This window comes from Haemaphysalis longicornis, unplaced genomic scaffold (genome assembly GCF_048455015.1).
Source record: "Haemaphysalis longicornis isolate Haplotype H1 unplaced genomic scaffold, Haemaphysalis longicornis Haplotype H1 scaffold_53, whole genome shotgun sequence".
In the NCBI taxonomy this organism is placed as follows: domain Eukaryota; kingdom Metazoa; phylum Arthropoda; class Arachnida; order Ixodida; family Ixodidae; genus Haemaphysalis; species Haemaphysalis longicornis.
The window spans coordinates 504,634-524,583 of NW_027526389.1; the positions used below are offsets into that span (position 1 = coordinate 504,634).

Genomic DNA, 19,950 nt, shown 5'->3' on the forward strand with positions numbered 1-19,950 from the left:
CTCAATAAAAGAAAAAACATACTAGATTTTTTTTTCAATTTGGCGCCAACAAGACTCCTTTACTTGGAAAAATAAACAGCTGAAAAACATCGTGCATTATTTTCTCCACAATAAAGTTATAAGGGGCTGAACTTGGGCCTCGCGCGATGCGTCTCGGCTCGCCGCGATGCGTTCTTGCTCGGACGTTGCGCGCACATAAACTAACGGTAATATATTGCCGACTGTCACACTTCGAAGCGTTCAATCTTTCAGATATTCCTAAATGAAGAACACGATTCTAAAGATTCTATTATTTTCTTTGCCAACCTCTGTTTACCTAATGTGTTCTTTAAAAAACTACGCTTCTAGCCGATACCGGCTGAAGGGCGCTCCTTTACGACGGAGGATGCGAAACGAAACAGGGAAAGTTTTTTCGGTGGTTGGATGGGGTAGATGTGGTAGGAACGGTCGAAATTTTCTATTAGGTTGGTTCTGTCACAACACGTGTAAAGTACAGTAGGGATCTCAGCTTTTTTTCGCGATATTATTTATTCAAATAAAATACCCTGTAGTTTGGAAATTCCCTTGTAGACTAGCATGATTAACTATTTACAGTCAGGAACACGTTAAAAAGCATACCTATGGGTACAACTCAAAAAAAAGTTTTGCAATATCTACACCACACCTCCCTCTGGCGTTCGTAAAGTCAAGCACAGGAAACTGAAAACGGGCAAACGGCAGTGGGCTCACTTTCAGCGGTTCAGGCGACGGCTAAACGCTATTCGTTTGTATATGACCACACGTACCCGGAACGGATACCTCTGGTGTGGGTCAGACGTTTCCATTCTTCGCGCTTTTCTATGCGAAACAATTCGATGCCTGCAGCAAATGCGTCAATCAGGGTCACTTTGTTTAGCTTGCCTTGCAACTCGGCAACCAGTTCAGCTGCTGACCGAATAATATTGGTGCTGCCTGCCCTGAGGTTCTGTAACGAATTGTAATGTTTTACAATACCACACATTCCATCACACGAGTTTTTCCGTGTTCGGTAGCAGGGAACAGCCACTTCGAAGACGTCTAATTTGCTACGCAAAGTTCGTACAGCTGATATTTGTTCTTGAAATGGCTGGCTGCACCGCCACTAACGTATACAAAGTGGCTGTAGACAGGCACTTTCTTCAAGGCGTTCGTAAACCTTGTTGAACGCATAGCACGCATGTGCGGTATCTTGTTGCATGTCATCGCTGATTAGTGCGAAGCTCTGAACTGATTTTCTTGTAAACGCGACGCAAGTAAACAGTGATACCTGTTTTTGTGCCAGTGGTACGACTGGACTTCATTTGGCACGAAAACTGTCCAATTTTCAGCGGCGTCGAAGTGCAGAACAACGCTTGCTCGCCGTTCACATCTGTTCGCTTCATTATGGCAATGGCCTGGTTCCGCCTAATGTAGTCATGGGAAATCCAATTGGTAACCCATTCGCTTAGCTTCTTCACGAGTGCAACTGGCGGTACGGCATTTTTTATCACAGAACCACTTTTTCAACACAGCATACGTGACCTCGTATTCATCCGTAACCCTCAAAGCGGAAATGGTGAGGTTCTCGGGTATTGGGAATTGCCGGCCCTCATCCAAGAAACACTGCGTCGAAGGTGAGGTGCAACGACAACGCTTCTTTTAAGGTGTTCATTTTTCGGTCATGCCCTGTTGCGTTTAGCAGGGCCAAATCGGACAGGTCGACATTTGCACAATAGACGCAGACGCACACTTCGTGCTGAGGTGAGTGCAAGACGCATTTGGGGTGCAAAGAATAAAACTTCGAGAAACCCATATGACGGCGGGATAGGCTTCTTTTTAGACATTTTAAGCCTCCCGTATCCTTGTCATGAATCGCTTTGACACGTATTCCCGTGTAATGTTCACGGCTACTGGCCCCACATCTTTCTTCTTTGGGCTCTGCCGCGAGCACCCGAGCTCATCTTTTATGTAGTACTCTAACGCGGCTTGCACGTCGGATAGACTGAGCCTTGACCTTGTGTACGGGTCTGCTGTTGATCACACGCCACTCATACCACGCAGCTTTTGAGCCTTTGTGATCATGTACTTTGTAGTATTTAGAAGGATATCCTGCATTTGTTTTGGCGGTACTTCTGCTGGAAGAATCAGTAGGCTCAAGCGCTCTGGATAAGATGTGGACGCCTCCAAAGCTTCAATAATGTTTCGCCGCCAACTAGCGCACACCTGGCAGTCATCCTTCGGAAGGGCGGAATTGTTGGCGCTCCCGTAGGTGGTGCTTAGATTTGAATGCATTTCTTTAACGACGTACTTTTCAATTTCAGCGCGTTTCCTTTTTCCGTAGGATTTTCTGCTTCGTGGATGTAGGGCAGAATGTGGTTTGAATGGTGAAACTTCGGAAAGTTGAATATACCTGTACACTTGAAGGACAGCTTCATCTTGTTGGAGATATGTATGGTCGGTTTTTTCAGAAGTACAACCAGGACGACACGAAGTTCGGTCAGGTGACGAAAGCACTGCTGGCTGATTTCATCACTTTCATCGATGTCAAGGTGCAGACGTTGCCGCAAAGAACCAATGTTTAAATATTTGACGCTGCGGAATTTTCTTTGTCGGAGATACTTCTTCTTGTGGACGTGTATGTAATCTGCACAAACTGTTCTCTCGCAGCTGTGAACCTCGTACATTTCTCGCGTGCATGTGGCAGCAGCCAACGCCGATCAACATGCTCAGTTCAGTTTTGGACGGGAATGAACGGTGGGTAAGTGAACGGGTCACAGTTTTTTTTTTCAGAACAACGTCCGCTAGATTTTCTTCCTACATATATCAGGAGAGGAGTGGGCTGGTAATCGAACAAAAAAACATGAAGACAAATTCACGAGCAAACACACGAAATCCTGGTCAATCGCCGAAACCCGACGGTGCTCCAAGCGGCACACCTGAGGAAATCGAATGCGGCCATCACCGTCTTCGAGGGGGGACAAGTCCCCTACTCTGTTTACTATCGAGGGGCGGAATACCGCTGTTACCTTCATAGGAAGAAAAACGAAGTGTGTGAGAGGTGCGGACGCCTCGGTCACAGTGTCGACGTGTGCCAAGTAACGATGGCTACCGTGTCGTCAAAAAAAGTGTGTGAGACATGCGGTGCCACGTTACCGCAGGATCATCGCTTGTGCGAGCCAAAGTGCGCTTTGTGCGGCAAAGAACACAAGACAACGGACAAAAAGTGTCCTCAGCGCTGCCAAGTTCTGTACCTACTTAAAAAGGGGAGGCAGGAGAGGGAATAGAGGAAACGCAGCGGAGGAAACACCTCGAACAACAACCTGGGGCGCTCAAGCACTCAAGACCATGGAGGGATCCTCAAGAACTGCAGGGATCATTCACAGTCCTTTCCTCGTCTCCCGTCCTGGAATGACGGAGAGAACCAGCGCCAGGGCTGCCACGAACCTCGGAGTGCGTCCCGTTCTAGCCACCGATGTTCCGCGGGTTCTACATCGTCTCGCACCAGCAACTCTAGCAGAAAATCCAAATCCAGGTTTGCCAGCAGACGCGGAGGAGGACGATGGGCCTCCAGATCGCCGTCGAGACCGGGACGACAACAAAGCGCGTCCCCCTCGAGAGGAGGACTGGGAAGAATAGGCAGCAGCGAAGGGAAACCGGTGCTGCAAGACAAGGGACAGAACTCGAACAAGACCAGGGAAGTGCTGACAGTGGCGGTATCCTTGGCCGAAACCAGGGTAAGCTGGGCGAGCGCGGTCTCCCAACCTAAGGGGCAGGGTAGAACCAACTCGCAGGAAAACAAAGATAAATATGCGCGAGCCGCAGCAGAGCAGTCCGAGCTAGCTAAGGTTAGACAGATGCTAGAGATTCTCATTGCAGAGAATCGCTCCCTAAAGAAGAAAATAGCGAAGATAGAATCCGCTGGAGAGAAGACCACCGCGCCGAGCGCTGAGGGGGATCAGGCATCCACTAGCGAAAACGAGGAGATGCTGGTGATGGCAGCCGATGATGAAGGTGAAGGGGTGGAGATGAAGCCGAGTCTCCACCTGCAGCCGACATCGGTGCCATCGGTTTGTCCCGTGACGACGGAGATTGAGGAAAAGCCGCCAACGGTAGAGGCACCCGAATTCGAGAGAGACTTAGACCTGGTTGATTCCGAGATTGAGTCTCCTCCGCAAAAGCGAAGGGTAGGCCGCAATACCGGTAGATCAGGAGTCAAGCGCAAGGCCAAGAAGCAAACGAGGATACAGGAAAACACAGAAATAAAATTCGAGGGATTCAGTAAGGCTTTTAAGGCGAAAATCAACGCGAAACTTGAAGAGATAAGGGCTGTGTTCACCTCCTTTGCCGAAAACGTAACCAAGCAGCTTGATCCTTTCAAAATGAGAGTGGCCACACTAGAGAGTGCACTGACCGTAGCCAGACATCATAGGCAGGGTAGCGGAGTAGGTCCAATCAAATTCACAAAGCCGTACTCGAGACCGGCAGCAGAGGGTCAGAGATCTGCCTTGGTTGATACAACGGTAGCAAATCGAAACTCAACCGAATAATCATGATCGCAAAAACGGCAACAGGTACACCATTTGGCAGTGGAATGTGGTGGGTATCGGCGCAAGCGTGCTAACATCCAACAATTCATAGACTCTAAAAGCCATGGGGGAGTGCCAGACGTCATTGCCCTGCACGAAACAGGAGGAAGGCAAAATTATCGGGATACAACGTCTTATTTTGACGAGGAGCACTCGGACGACAAGCCGAACCCGGTCGCGTATTCCCAAACCATATCCCGTAGGGGCCCAGGCCGACCACACCCTTTTCAAATGGCGACGTCACAGCGTGACGTCACTTTCTTTTTGTGCGCGACTTCATGCGACATGGAGTTTTTTTTTCTTGTTTTGGGCGGCGGCCGATGGTTGCGAGGCTGGGGCGGCGGCGCCGGTGAGCTGATGCACATTTAGGAGAAATTAAAGGCCCAACCACATGCAGCGTACTTTCTGTGTTTTCTCGCGTGGCGACGCGAGCTGACGCGCGAGCAACGCCGATGTATACGCTCGCCAAATATGGGCGTCGACGCAGCGCGAGAGAGCAGCGGAAAGCTGGCAGCAGCGGTCGGGTTTCACGTCCTTCTCGTGCTTTGGGGTCATTGCTTTCAGTAGAAGAGACTCGACCTGGCCAAACGTGAGAACGATTGAATGCAGCATTGACGTACTGAGGAAGAGTGCCTTGGTCAAAGGTGAGAACAATTTGTTCTTGATTTGTTTGCCCTCTCGTCTCACGGTAATTTGTTTCACAGCAGCTACACCTTGATCACGCAGCCTTTCAAGAATATGTTGCTCTGTTTCATTCAATAATTCTGTTTCAGAAATGACCTCCTACGAGCTGTTTAGGGTTCGATGGGTCGAGACAGATATTTGGAAATGACACATGTTGGCCTAACTTCGATATTTGTGTAATTGCTCTTTCGTATATGCGTCAACATGTGCATCCCATGATGTCAATTCCTTTGCTTCTTTGCGACTAGTAAAGATGAATTCTAGAACTCGTAATATTTTAAAATGGTTTTGATGGTGAGCACAACTTCAGCCTCAATACAGTGTATCACAAAAAAATGCGTAGCAAGCAAATTTTTGCTTCGGTGCGGCTGCATTTTGTGGTCTGATCATTTTGAAAGAAGGCTTTGAAAATACTATACACCATATTAAAAGAAACAAACTGGGGTACTTTCTTCATTGGGCGACGTGCGACAGCCAATGATGTCCCGGAGTTTTCTGACTGTTCGTGTTTCATGGTTATTTGTTACAGAGCAGTTATACCTTGATCACACAGCCCTTCAAGAAGATCTTCTGTTTCGTCAGTAATTCTAGTTTACAAATGATCCCTGTGAGCTGTTCAGGCGCGGTGTGCCAAGACACAAATTTGGAGATCACAGATGTTGGTCTGATTCAGACGTTTGGCTAATTCGTCGTTCGTATGCACTTCAACAAGTACATCACCTAAAGACAGTTTCTTTTCCATGTAGTGACTACCAGCAATGCATTGAGCAAATCGTAATATTCTAAAACAGATTTGATCGTGAGTACAGGTTCAGCTTTAAGGGAGTGTATCACAAATACTTTTTTGTTTGTTTTTTTTTTGCTTGCGTAGGGAGCCTTTTGTGGCCCGATAACTTTGAAAAGGATGTCTTGAAAATACTATATATCAAAGTAAAGCAGGCAACCAGGGTACCTTTTTCATTGACGTTACTCTCGTGGTGAATGAGGTGACTGAGCTCCCTGCCTGGTAGGCAGGCAGGAGCTCATCGGCCAAATCTTGACCGGGGCTCCGACGGCCACTTTTCACGGTTTCTACCCTCAGCACAAAACATCTCGACACGGTAGGTCACGGTTATTTATGAAAGCTCGGGGTCCACGATGCCACCAGTCACCGTCACCATATATACTTTCCTATCAATATTCAAGGTGGCTCGTGCAGAGACCTCCACAATTACAGACCCATAAGCTGCCTCTCATTTCAATGGCAGCGGTTTACCAAACGTAATATGTTACCGCATAAGTGACAGCCTTGATTAAAAATAACACAAAGCAGGGTGGGGTTAGCGGATCACATGTATGCGGTCAATCAACTCACAGGATGGCAGAGAACACTAAAACCCTTTACATTGCCTTTATAGACCATGACAACGAATTATTCATAAGACACCGCAGCAGTGCTGAATTGTTAATGAACGAAGGAATAAAAGGGGCCTTTATGAGACTCCTAGGTGACATTTATGAGGGATGTACGGCCAGCATAACCCTTCAAAAGCAAAGAAGCAAAGCGACGAATTCCCAAACCGAAAGGGAGCGCGATAGGGCGGTACCATCTTAGCAAAGTTCTTCATAGCATGTCTGGAAGGGGTATTCAGGAATCTTCCTCGAGAAAATGCGAGTTTGTGGATAAACGGGGAGTGCTTGAGCCATTTCTGGTTTGGAAAGGACATAGTCTTGTTAACTGAGACTGCAGAGCACTTGTAAAAATGCTTTAGGACCAAAATCAGAAACCTTCACCCTGCGGATGAAAGTATCATGAATAAGTCTAAAGTTATGGTAAATAAAGAGGCGGAATACGCCCTCTGCCACATAACATACAAAATACCACCACAGGTAGAAGATATTAACTACCTTCGCCAGCTGGTCATTTCTGGACCCAATTTAGAGAAAGAACGCAACGCGCTATAGGAATAGGACGCCGTTCATTTAAAACACAAATATGAAGGGAACGTTACCTCTACACCTAAAAGTAATAGTGTACAACCAATACGTGCTGTCAGTGGTGACTTGTGTAGCGGAAACTTAGCACCTTACAAAACAACTGGAAAACAAAATTCGGTCGGCCTATTAGCTTGGGGCAGAATAACGGCAGGAGTAACGCAGATGTAGCGGAAACGACTCTCGTTGACCGAGCATTCAACTCCAGTAGAAGGTATCAGTTCAAATAAAAAAAAATGAAGTCGGATGGCCATTTATTGAGGCGAACCTACAACAAGTGTACCACTAGGGTAACAGAGTGAATGCAGAGAGACAGTTTAGAGGAAGGGGAAGGTCATCAATCAATGGATGGACTAAGAATATTTCGAGACAGTGAAAATACTCGGGCAGCGTAGGACAAAAACACGTGGGGCTCAATGGGAGATGCCTTGCCCTGCAAGGGCCCTAAATAGGCTGCTAAAAATGATGGTAGTAGGGATTTATGACAACCAATAAAATACTTTGGCGTCCGTTATGGTTTTCGCACCGGAAGACTTCGCTAGTGAGCGGTATATAATCGAAGCGAACGGGGGGATTCCTTTTGTCTCCCTTAAAAGGATTCCTCACCCCAGATCGTGAATTTATACCCCTGAAATGGTAAGGGGCCCTAAGCAATTGGGTTCGATTAGGGGCGGAAAGTTTCCACCGCTTGGGAAATTTTCATACCATGATTACCAAGCCTGACAACGTTATTGCGTTCCAGCAACAAAGGCAAAACCCAAAGGGGCCGTGAGTGCCACCAAGACTGTTTCAAACGAAGGTTTGGCCTTTGTATACCGGTTTTAGCGTTAAAAATGGCCGAAAGATCTTAATTGCTCAGAAATCTCGAATCAAACAGAGCATTTTTTCCTCATTTTGCTCAAAACGATTTTCTGACACAAAGCCTTGCTGATATTTGCGTTATCTAATAGCGTTATTAGCGCAAATTAATAGCGGTACAGAAGCGACCAAGTAACCGAATACAATGCTGCCACGCCCCGAGTGGTTTCACCAGTTTTGGTAAACTTATTCGTGCTTTCCCGAACTCCCACTTTCTTTGCTGCTCTGGAACACGAAGTAAAAGGCGTCAGCAAGGGACCTGTGGTCAGTATTAACGCTGTCCTGAAGAAAAGTGTGGTCACTTTTAGGCGACGTGAAGGTTGGCCACCACCTATACGTCAAACCATCCTCCCGTGCGCACCAGCTCTATTACGCCTCGCTTGTACATCTGGCAACGTCGGGAACCATGGACACCTGCTTATGAGAATACATTTCGTACAGCGGAACTAATGAAGCTTTTGTTCAAGAGTGGGATCGAATAATAAATTAGTTCATATCGCGCACTTTCGACGCAAGAATTGGTGTGGCAGTCCTACTCACGGCAGGCATACGAAGCAAACTCGCGTTCCTCACACAATAACGTCAAAATATTTCCGGGCTGGAATCCAAGAATTTTCGTCATAAGCCTCTTGCTCCCTGTATAATCTCACTCTGACGTAGTTATTCCGATTAACTCCTCTACCGATGTGCTAAACAACATGGAGGAAGGAAGGCTGAGGAAAGCCCGAGTGGCTTCCGGCGCATTGGAGAAGTGTGGAGAAAGTCGAGTGGTTTTCACACGATCACAGGTGGTCAATGGCAAGGGCGTCCAAGCAATCGCGCCGAAGTACTGTGCAGCGAAGATCTACGTCAGTGCACGGCCTAGCCGGCAGCTAAAGGTGCCCAGGCGGAGACGAAGCTGACGACACTAGAGCGAGCGAAAACCGAGGAGGTGGCGAATGAACGATTACTACAAGCAAAAAAGAACGACACCTCCCAATATGACATTTCCGGCTTCAGTAGAGATATCTTTAAAGCCTCGCTTGAGGTTTTCTTTCGTCCATGCCGAACAATGAACGACGAGGAAGCCACATAATAAGTATCACAAAGGCACGTGTGTTGGCTAGTTCTCAATTTGAAAAAAAAAACTGACTATAGCCAAAAAAAAGCATCCATGTGCCAGTTTTTAGCGCTGAAAAAGCACAGGAACGTTATAATAAAACTGGCTTTCACAGAGTAATCTTCAAGGGTAACAAAATTCACTGGCCAATTATTGCACCTGCTATTGTATGGAAACCAAAACGAACTTGTTGCCTTCTGTGGCCGTCTCGTGATGTATCGAACGTGCTCTTAAGATATTGTTTTAAACTTTTTATTTATTCGTCGACGTCTAAAATGATTCCTAAAAACTAAATGTTTCTAAAGCCTGTGGAAGCGTACCGTTAAATTATTTGCGATTCGAACCACTTTTTGCTTACTTCCGCTGAATAGCCAGTGGTGGTGATACCTGCCTTTACGGTTCCGCAATTTTCTACTTTGTTTCAGAAAAGCTACGCGTAAAGGTGGTATGTTTGTGTTTTAGGTGAGCTAATATATCCCATTACAGCCCAGCAGACACAAATGTGTGGGTCAAGAAATTCGTTTACTAAGTGGCACCTGTTTCGGTTTCTGTTTCACAACCCTGGGCAGTCGCTGCGAACTTTCCCGGAACTTCATTGGTTTCGGTAGTTCACTCACTTCGTAACTAGGGGCCGAGAAATTGCACATTAAAAACCACGCCCCAGCCTGCGAGATCACGCTAACCACCTTCAAAATGAAAAGTAATATTTCTTCTTGCTATTCCCGAATGTTCTGGTTGTCAAGAGTAAGACATCAATTGTAGGACTTGGAAAAAACACGATCGGCTGAAAAATTGGCCCGTTCCCTTCGCGTTCGTTCCGTGATCATGCTTGAAAAATGCACCCACATTTGTGTGGGCTTGGCTTTCGTCGTCACGAAAATATTCATTGGCGCTACAGGGTGGCGGGCTTGTGCACTGCACCTGGAGCGATAAATAATTTTTTCTTTCCTTCTTGCTGTTTCAGTAATTAGCGCTTTTGTGGTGGCTCGTTGGTGACGTTTTTTGCGCCTTAAACCAAGGAGCTAACCTAAGCTATACAAAGGAGCTAAGCTAGTTTCGGTATTATTTGTGATAATATTATTAATTGTAATTGTTAATAAAATCTTTATCACTATTCATTATAAAAAAATTGTATTGCTCCTGTACTCTTTAAAACATTATAACGCTTATGAATAATACGCGAAAATGCAGTTTTTCTGCGCCTGATGCCGTTTCTAAGGTGTTCTTACTATCCACAGATCATACAAATACAAGCCCAGCCCACACATGTGTGCGGGTTTGTCTTCTGTGTGAAATACTCTGAGCTGCCTATTGGCACTTGTTGAAGCATCATTAGGAAGGCGGAAATATACACAATTTAATCATTTGTGGCCACTTCGTTTTTTTTTTTTAGTTTTTGTTGGGCACAAAAGTGGTATAATTTTGAGCTACCTGTTTTTTTTTTTTTTTAGTGTCCTGCCTTTTCTTTTGGTCGTTTCAAAGAGGCTGCAGGGGAAAACGATTACCTCTGTTCTCTTTTCAAATTGAGTTTTCTTCTGCACCGTAATTTTGAGCAGTGTCCTTGCTTTATTATTTGTTGTTTTGCACTGGGGAGACTAACGTGGCGTTGAGGATCCGGCTTTGCAGTAACTCAGACACCATCAGCGGCATTGACCATGTGCGAAAAATCCCTAGCGCTACCTAGCGGAGCCCACTCAAACTCCCGAGATCTTAGGCCACCTTTACAACAGTTTGGGTGCGAGCAGTTGCGGGACGTTTTTCGGTGTGATCAGCATTTTTATCTTATTCTAATGGGACCTACACTCTTACGGCGTTCAACGTCTATAGGCGAAACTTCGGCGTTCTTCATTCATTTTTTTTTCATTTACTGCATTCCTTGGCATCAAGATAGCCCTTCGTGGACGCGAACATCAACGGGTAATGGCATGATAAAGCGTGTTACAGCAGAGGGCGAAGTTGCAATGCGGCTCTCTGGCAGCGTCCCTTTGCTCTGCGCGGTTGCAAACGAGGGAACGGCCACAAAAAAAACCATTCAGCAACCTTTTCCTCCTGGAGGGAGGAAAAATGTTACAGGAGGAAAGGGGATAACGGAAACGGTCTTCAGCCATTGTGTCAATAGAGACATAATGCATAACCACCAAAGTGCTTTTTTCTTCTTTTCTCTGAGAAGTTATGTATGTTTTTTCACGCACGCAAATGGGGTCCCTGTACTTTGGCGAACAAAGCCCACAGAATGCTGTAAGACCCACCTCTAGTCTTGCTTTGTTTTTTTGTTCTGTAATTTTGAACTCCAGTAGTTTATGAAGATTTTGTGCAGATGAACCGTACAGAATTATGAGATAGAATGTTGTTTCGTTGCTCGGGCTGATACGGTACACAGCGGCGCATCCTGGGAAACAGAAGAACCTGAAATTTCTCCAATGGTAACTGCTGCGTAAAACAGTTAGAGTAATGCTTCAAGGTCGTTTAAACGTAGTACTGCTGCACTTCTAGAAAGGGGCTAAGCAAGAGCTATATTCCTTGAGCAGATGACTGTTACTAAATGTCTAAAAGAACGTAGTATCTATAGTACAAGAAAAGAGAAGAGGGAAAAATACGCACCGTATTCGTGAATCTGAATGGCGAATGGTTGATATCGGAATAGGAATTGTTTGACACCCAAGAATACTCCTGTTAGGGCCACAGATTTCTCTTCACTGGGATTGGTGCTAATAAATGTGGACCAAATCAGCTTTGTAAACTAATGGCAACTAGAAAATGTATTGTTTTCATAGGACGTACCTGTTTCTGTACATCCTTAGCATACGCACTTCTTGGAAATTATGGTACAGTACATCATCACCCTTGCAATACACTTCTGCCATCTTTTCTTTGTTGTAATGGCCCTTAATAGACCAAATTATATCGGTTGTGTTCCAAAACTGAAATGCACAAAATTGATGCAGCGAGTATTCAGTCCCGACACAATTCAATAAAATATCTGCTACTCTATGAACACACACCTACAACATAGAATGATCCCCGAATGGAAGTATGACTGCCTGCTCAACGTGGGAATGCCAACACGTAGCTACACCACGCATAAGATCAATGTTGCCCGCTGTCCCTAGTGCGCAAACCAATTTTCCTTATCTTATTGAGTGCTGAGCTCTTGTAAAACTTTTGTTTCGATCTACCTCATTAACCAGAGAGTTATAACTATTTATTTACATGATAGTGTTATCAGGCTCCCTTTTCAACAATTTCCTCGTGGCCACTAGCAATCCAACAGCCTCCGTACTCTTCAGGCGTCCGCGAAAATACGTCGTCGCTGCCACCCGGCTGAGACAGAGAGATGCAGATGTTCGCCTCATCTGGAATATGGCGCAACAGCAACTGAAAAGTGGAGCGGAGGACAATAACGCTGCGGCGAAGACGAAAGAAAGGACATGCATATTCAGTAGGTGCCGCGCTTGCTTAGCAAAGTAATTCTACGGCCGGTTGGTGGTAGTATGCTCGGCAGACACGCTCGGCAGCAGTGCACGCCACTGATGCCATCGCACCAAATCACTTCTTCAGCGGAAGAAAAAAACTTATTTTCGGTATGTCACGTGCTTGAGCCTTACCTGTACTAAGACGCACGCACTAGTGCATGGACTTTCGACAACCTGCGGACATTTAACGCGTGCTGATGTCTCGACACACTGGCGTTTTATAGCGGAAGCTACACTACGCTACCTCGGGCGCTCTTCGCGGGGTGACCAGTGTTGACCTTGAGAGGTAGAGGGCAAACCACACCTCCTTCCGCCAGCGCCAGGTACGGAGCAGCGGCCCGATAGCGGGGAGAGATAGGCGGCAGGGGAAAGAGAGGCGTGTTCTTGGATGAAGCTAGGCGAACATGGTCAAAGACAAAGGAAGTGGAACATAACGACAACCGCTTTTTTAAATATAAAGTTAATATCAAGAATGGTGAATACAGTAACACGAAACAACCAAAAACAATGTGCATTAGCAAAACATGTTCACGAAAGCCACGATGATAAGGCAACTATATAGGCACCGGCGACAGTCAACACCCACGCAGATATGCAATCTGTTTTGGATGGAGAAAAACGCTTGCTTGGCTGACACTTTTTTCTTCTTTCTGCTATGTGCAACGCTTCTATATTTTTGCGCGGCGTTTGTTCACGGGGCGTAAATGAAATGCCATCGGTAATAAAATTAGGTTTACATCCGGTGCACTTAGTTCCAAGTGAATAAAGATGGGATTATAGAGGGTCTTTAATAACAAGTCATTATGTTCAAACACCCGCTGATACAACTTGTATTCTAGTTTCTTTGTCTTTGCTCAAGTTCGCGCTAGTTTCATCTTATAACATGTCTTCCCATCAATCCCAGCATGCAACGCTTCTGCTGAGAGATAGGCCAGGAGGAAACGGAGACGTGCGTGGGACCTGTCTCGCCACCTTGCGGAGCGCCCGGCACGGAGCAGCGGCTCGTTGGCGGGGACAGATAGGCGGCAGAGGAGGGATACGGGAGGAGAGAACGAAGACGAGCGCTGAACCTTTGTCGCCACCCGGCGCAGGCTGCACCTGCGCCGTCGAGCCGTGTGGGATGGAGGAAGGGAGATAGAGATTACAAACATTATTCAGATGTATGCATTTGTCTGTATTGCCCTTCTGCGAGTATCCTCACTGTATTGGCAGTATGTACAAGTAATAATACCATAAATGTGATCGAAGATTGTTGGTGGAAACATTATACATTAACTTCAGTATGCTCAATTCGGGAAATATCCACCGTCTTTCTGGCAAACTAGGCTTCTACAAAGGTATTCTCAGCGACGATCATCTCAAATATTACCTATTGCTGTTCCACCGATACATAGGAAGCAGCTTTGACCAGCTTGTTACCTAAAGATCAGCTCCAGTTGGTTGGGAAGGCAAATGAAGGAGCTGCTGAATGCATGTTCTTAGACTTCCCGTAACACCTTTCAGCTCTCAAACATCTTTTCCCCTTTTTTCAAAGCCCTCAGCATTTTTTCCGCAATAAAAATCTTCTCTCTCTCTCTTCTCGCAAAAAACCAAACCGATTCTGTCCGGGAGAGACAATGGCAGCCGCCTCCTCACTCGAACTGACCAACGCTTCACAGCCGCAATCTTTCCCACACGCATCTTAAGCCACAGCAGCACAAAGAGCCTCAGTCTATTCTCGGCCACCGCCAATAAACACCCTTTCTGCTACTTTTTCTCTCTTCACTAACCTTCAGTGCTCCTGAAGCATAGATCATAAATGCAGAAATTCTGTTCCAAAACACTCAATGAGAGGCGAGTAATGATATCGCATCGTACATCTTAGAACCCAAACAGAGATATCATTTCCAACTCTTTGTAAACATTACTACCACACTTGTATACAAGGTATCGCATGTGTGGGCAGAACAAGACAACTACAACAAACATGCACCCATACACTCTACACAGATGGGTAAAAAGCGAAGGTGGTTAATCAACTAATGGGTAGAAAAACTGCGCCTAAAACCAGGACTAGGACTGGGGAGACAGTACAAGTCCATACTAAAAACTGCCTTTATTGGAAAAACGGACACTATTACACACATTTTATTACTCATTATCCCCAAGCACCAAGATTCATTTTTCTTTTTTATCAATGCACCATGCTGTGCAGAAATTCAAATTCATTGCCATAAAACGTAAACAAAGGCTCAGTTACATGATTTTCAACGCTCATGCGAATAAAATAGGCCTCTATCCGCTCGCGGGTGACATTTCCCTGCTTGGGCCCGGAACGTGAGTTTCAGTAAACCGGGGCTGCCTCAGCAGACAAAACAATGGTGCATGACAGAAAAAATTCAGAAAAAAAAGCAAAGAAATTGCAGAAAGCAAAGAAGGACAAAAAAGAACAAAGGGTCAAAAAAGAAAAGAAAGGCCTAGTGCTGCAAGCCATGCCATTCGGCCAGCGAAACGTTCAAGACACGTGAAAAATAGAAACTGTACAAGCAAATATTGAATGAACATGGCATAGATTATACGTATCAAGCCGAGGTTTTCTATAAAAATTTTAGGAAGTTCCAAAAAGACGAAAAAAACATTTAAAGCATACCTGCTTAAAACAATGACTATCCTGAAGGTTTTCTCGCACATTTCTTTCGGTTCTGACAAACAACTTCTTTTACGTGTTTTTACCAGCATAATAGGTTCACGATTGGAGTATGGTAGCGTTGTCAAAGGGTCAGCCACTAAAATATCCCCTAGAATGCTGAACCATGTGCTTCATCTTACAGACAAACCAAGCACACGTTTCATGGTGCCATAGGCGTGCGCACAGGGGGGGCAGGCGGGGCGGCCGCCCCTCCTAGTCATCTGAAGGGGGGCGCCAAATTGGCCCATATTTTGCCAATGTAACACATTAAAGTAAAACTTTCTGCTCAGAAATATTTTGTATGTGTTGCAATTTCATCGCATTGAAATAAAAATTTTATAACCATCCGTCTTTGTACTGCGTTCGGACCGCTAGGCCTTCAGTGGGAAGAGGTCGGGAGTTGCTGTAAGGGGGGGGGGGGGGGGGGCGCAGCGGTAAGACTTTGCTCCCCCTAATCGAGAACTCTGCGCACGCCTATGCATGGTGCTACGCATGAGTGAGTTGATGCTCGCCTCCTAATATCTTGGAACAGTCGAGCGCCGCTGCAACGTAATTGATGTGGCTCATCAAAAACGCACGGTAGAGCCGCGGGAGATTGCTCTCGCTTGACCCGACCCTGCAGTTGAAGTACCTCAGAGTAATCCTGAGCATGTTCGCCATTTTATATGTGGTGGGAGCTTTTTTCTGCGTTTTACCAGCTTTAGATTTCAACACAAGTCCCAAGACCCTGATGGAATCGACCCGAGCAAAGTTTCACCATCTCGTGTGCGCAAGGCGGTAGGGAGCCTCTCTAGAAGAATCAGGCCCCTTAGGCCCCACCTGTTCGGCTTGTAAATCAAAAGCTTATACTTGACTTGAGAATGGCTGATGCGCCATCCAGCTGAAACATTTTCTGTGATGTCCAAGGCTCTCTGGATCGTGTGCACCTTTTAGTGTAAGACCAGCACATGCACCGTACTGCAATGTCCTTGTGAAGCGCGTGGTTGTTGCCGAGCACGTTGGTGATCCGTCCCGACGGGGCCTTCATGGAAAATATTAGGCAGGAGAAGGGAGATAACGGCTCTTTGTGGGGAGCACGTCGCACGCAGGGTTCATTTCAAGGATTTTCCTTTAACAATTTGAATGCTAGCTGTCCAATCGCTAAGGACGGAGCTCACATAGGCATTCAAACGATGACCTAGACACATATCCGAGACCACCTGTAGGGCGCACTTTTACGAAATATGTTCAAACACTTTGGTGAAATGAAAAGCCGAAGTTATTTATTTATTTATTTGTTTGAAAATACCATACAGGCTCTCTTAAGGAGCATGGAGTAAGGAGGGTACGTATAAAAGAATGTGAGTGGGTGAAGCTTGTGGCACATCACAAAGCAATCCACTAGGACTACTAACAATGATTGCACAAATGACAAGAAGGAGTACAGGCAACCACAAGAATTTTTCAGTCGCAGAAAACACCATGAACAAAAACATAATAGAAGGAGTTTATACAACGATATCGAGATAGATGTATCATTAATGGTTCTCGAATATTTGCATGACTGGTTAAATTGACAGTGACGTCGGGAAGGTCTGTCGAGGCACTAGGCAAAGCCGATGAATTGAATAAATTTGTTTTTCCAGAGAAGTTTCATGCTCCTTAAATGTGTAGTATTTTAGACATGCGCAATCGTTATGCTCGAGGGAAGGGTGCGGGCCTGTATGCGTGAATATATTTACGAAGCAAAGACATCTGGGAAACCGTGCCCCGTATATAGATTTTGTAATAAAAGGTCATGTTTTATTTCTGTGATGCTCGAGCGGCGACTGTAAATGCGTAGAATGAACCGTTACGCTCTGATTTGCACAGCTTCGATATGGTTAGTGAGATAGGCTTGTAAGGGGGACCATATGAGTGATGTAAATTCCAGCTGCGACCAAACAAAGGTTAAGTAAGCTTGTTTGCGGACGTTATCTGGCGCGTTTCGTAGGTTTCAACGGACCTGTCCTGGTGTTCTTGATGCGTATGCAGATAAGTAGGTTACATATCACGCCCAATTAAGATTAGTATTGAGATGGATGCCGAGGTATTTATACGGTGACGAGTGACACGTTGGTATTTCTGTACTAGCGGTAATACACGGCGATGCCCGGGTGGGCCATTATACTGACACGAATGGTATATTACGTGTTCAGTTATCAAGGACAATAGTTTTTCTTGGGCTACTTAAACGCAGAAGGTTTGGTCTGTCTGTCTGTCTGTCTGTCTGTCTGTCTGTCTGTCTGTCTGTCCGTCCGTCCGTCCGTCTGTCCGTCCGTACGTCCGTCCGTCTGTCTGTCTGTCTGTCTGTCTGTCTGTCTGTCTGTCTGTCTGTCTGTCTGTCTGTTACTCGATCCAGCCAGCCGGCCAAAGTGAAACACAAGCTGCACTAAAGGTTTGTATACCCACAGCGAAATATAAACGTCCAAGTTCAGTGTCAATGTTCATACTTGTCGACATTGTTGAATAAGAACAATACACTACGGGTCAGTAAGAGAGGTGAGTGGGAAAGCAAATGGAGGCATTTATTTGGCAAAGGGAGGCATTTAATTTGAAAAACTATCCTCTTTCGTCGACATTTGCAATGAAAGGAGCAGATACACGACCAATTCATTTGTCAGTTGTGAAAATGGGCTAGTTCATCCTAAAGTGCTACACAGTTAGGAACTCCTGTCTCTTGACGAGTGATTCGATTGAATGTAGGGTTAAACGCGCCGACGCAACGTAGGCGATGAGGCGCGCCGTAGTGGAGAGGTGCGGATTAATTTTTACCACCTGGGGATCTTTAACGCGCGCCGAAATCTCGTGCACACATGGGAGTTTTCGCTTTTCGCCTCCAACATAAAAGCGGCCGGCATGGCCGGGAATCGAACCCGCGACCTTGTGCTCAGCACCGCAATGCCTTAGCCACTGAGCCACCACGGCGGGTCCTGTCTGTTGTGAATACATGGGCTGCGACCGGAGGCGTATCGTGGTAATAGCAAATGTCTGGACTCGGGTTTTACCACAATTACCCCTAAACAAATTGCACCGAGTACGTGCGCTCTAGAGAGTGAGTGAGTGAGTGAGTGAGTGAGTGAGTGAGTGAGTGAGTGAGTGAGTGAGTGAGTGAAAAACGTTTTATTGAGCCGATGAAGTGGGAGTGGTTTCCTATTACAGGCAAAGATGTGATGAGCGGCCGCCTTCGCTCTGGAGGCCAAAAGTGTCCGGACATCCAGATCGCTGCTAGTCACCAGGTTATCACACAGCTCAGGGGTGGGAAGTTGGGATGGAATAGGGGGGGAGATTAGGGATTTGATTGCACTCTACTATTATGTAAGGATCTGGGCCGGGTTGTAAACAGAACTTGTATGCGTCATGAGAATGCATTGGGAACATACAATGGAGGCGGAATGGATGAGGGAAGGTATTATTACACAAACGAAGTGTAATCTCAGCCGGTATGAACGATGCTCATCGGTCATAGTTTTATGATCAGCAACATGGGCTCTTACGGGAGGCGCGAGGTTGCAGGAAGTCCAAACATATAGCGAGGGCTTGGCGAACACTGAGATATTGAACTGAATTGCATGTCCAGAGGGTTTTAGCTTTAAAACTCCCGCTGGCCTCTTTATGCGAGTGTTAGGACAAAATCCTGAAAAAAGTTTTTGGACAGATCTACGGGCAATATTTTCAAGGAAAAAACAAAAGGATATATCAAAGGGAAGTATAGTTACGGAGGAATCTTAAAAAACACACAGCTTTCCCTAAATACTCATTTGCTGTATTACAAGGGGGGGGGGGTGCAACAATATTCTTCAATATTGCTATATTATCTTCATAGGTTACCTATATCCAAAACAACCAGTCGACTATCTGAAATGGCCTGTGATAAAAAAATAACAATGTGAAACATTACTGCAGCGCTTTCGCTGTCTCCATTTCGGAACATTTTGTAATTTTCAGCAATTTTGAGATAATCCACCGTAAGAACAGTGTAGTGACAAAGTTTGAAGCCATTTGTTCCAGACGTTTCGTTAGGATTTAACATTACCTGTTAGATCTTTCTACCTCATCGGGCCTGTTATTTAAAAGAGCACTGACACGAAAATATTATGCTGCTTTTATATTGACTCATCGGTGCTTAATGGCCCGACGAACCTAAAACAGCCCTTTATATAATTTAGCGCACGATTGAGCGCAATAATTGAGCGCAGAAACAGGGAACGGCCCCAAAATCCCCGTTTTGGTTCCCGCGCTTCCAACTCGGAGGGCGCGTATGACAGAATAACTGTATGAACTCGCCGTGTTGTACGGACCGCAAAACACTGCAAATACCGACCGAAAAGTTGTTTCAGGGGCCCCGCAGGCGCAGCTGAGTGTCTGCGCTATCTGAAGGGCCAGGCGTATCACTGCGGCGGAAATTTGATGCCCGCTTTCAATGAAAGTCCTGATGCTGACTTCTATTGCGATTCTGGGATCTATTTTCGGCGCCACTTAAGCAGTACCCCTTTAAAAAGTGATTTTTTTTCCTTTTGCCTTCATCGCAGGGCAAAATCCCCAAACTTTTTCGGCATTTGTATGACCAAATTTATTACCAGAACCAATTAG

General features: G+C 45.8%; 1 long non-coding RNA gene across 1 annotated transcript in view; it reads right to left on the reverse strand.

Annotated features, from left to right (window-relative positions):
- Nucleotides 1-19,950, reverse strand: part of LOC144140874 (uncharacterized) — a 169,736-nt gene that overhangs the window by 109,797 nt on the left and 39,989 nt on the right. The window contains exons 2-3 of the long non-coding RNA XR_013316377.1: nt 11,980-12,119; nt 11,800-11,906 (exon numbers count right to left, since the gene is read on the reverse strand). This is a non-coding gene — a long non-coding RNA (uncharacterized LOC144140874). The remainder of the gene's footprint in view (nt 1-11,799; nt 11,907-11,979; nt 12,120-19,950) is intronic.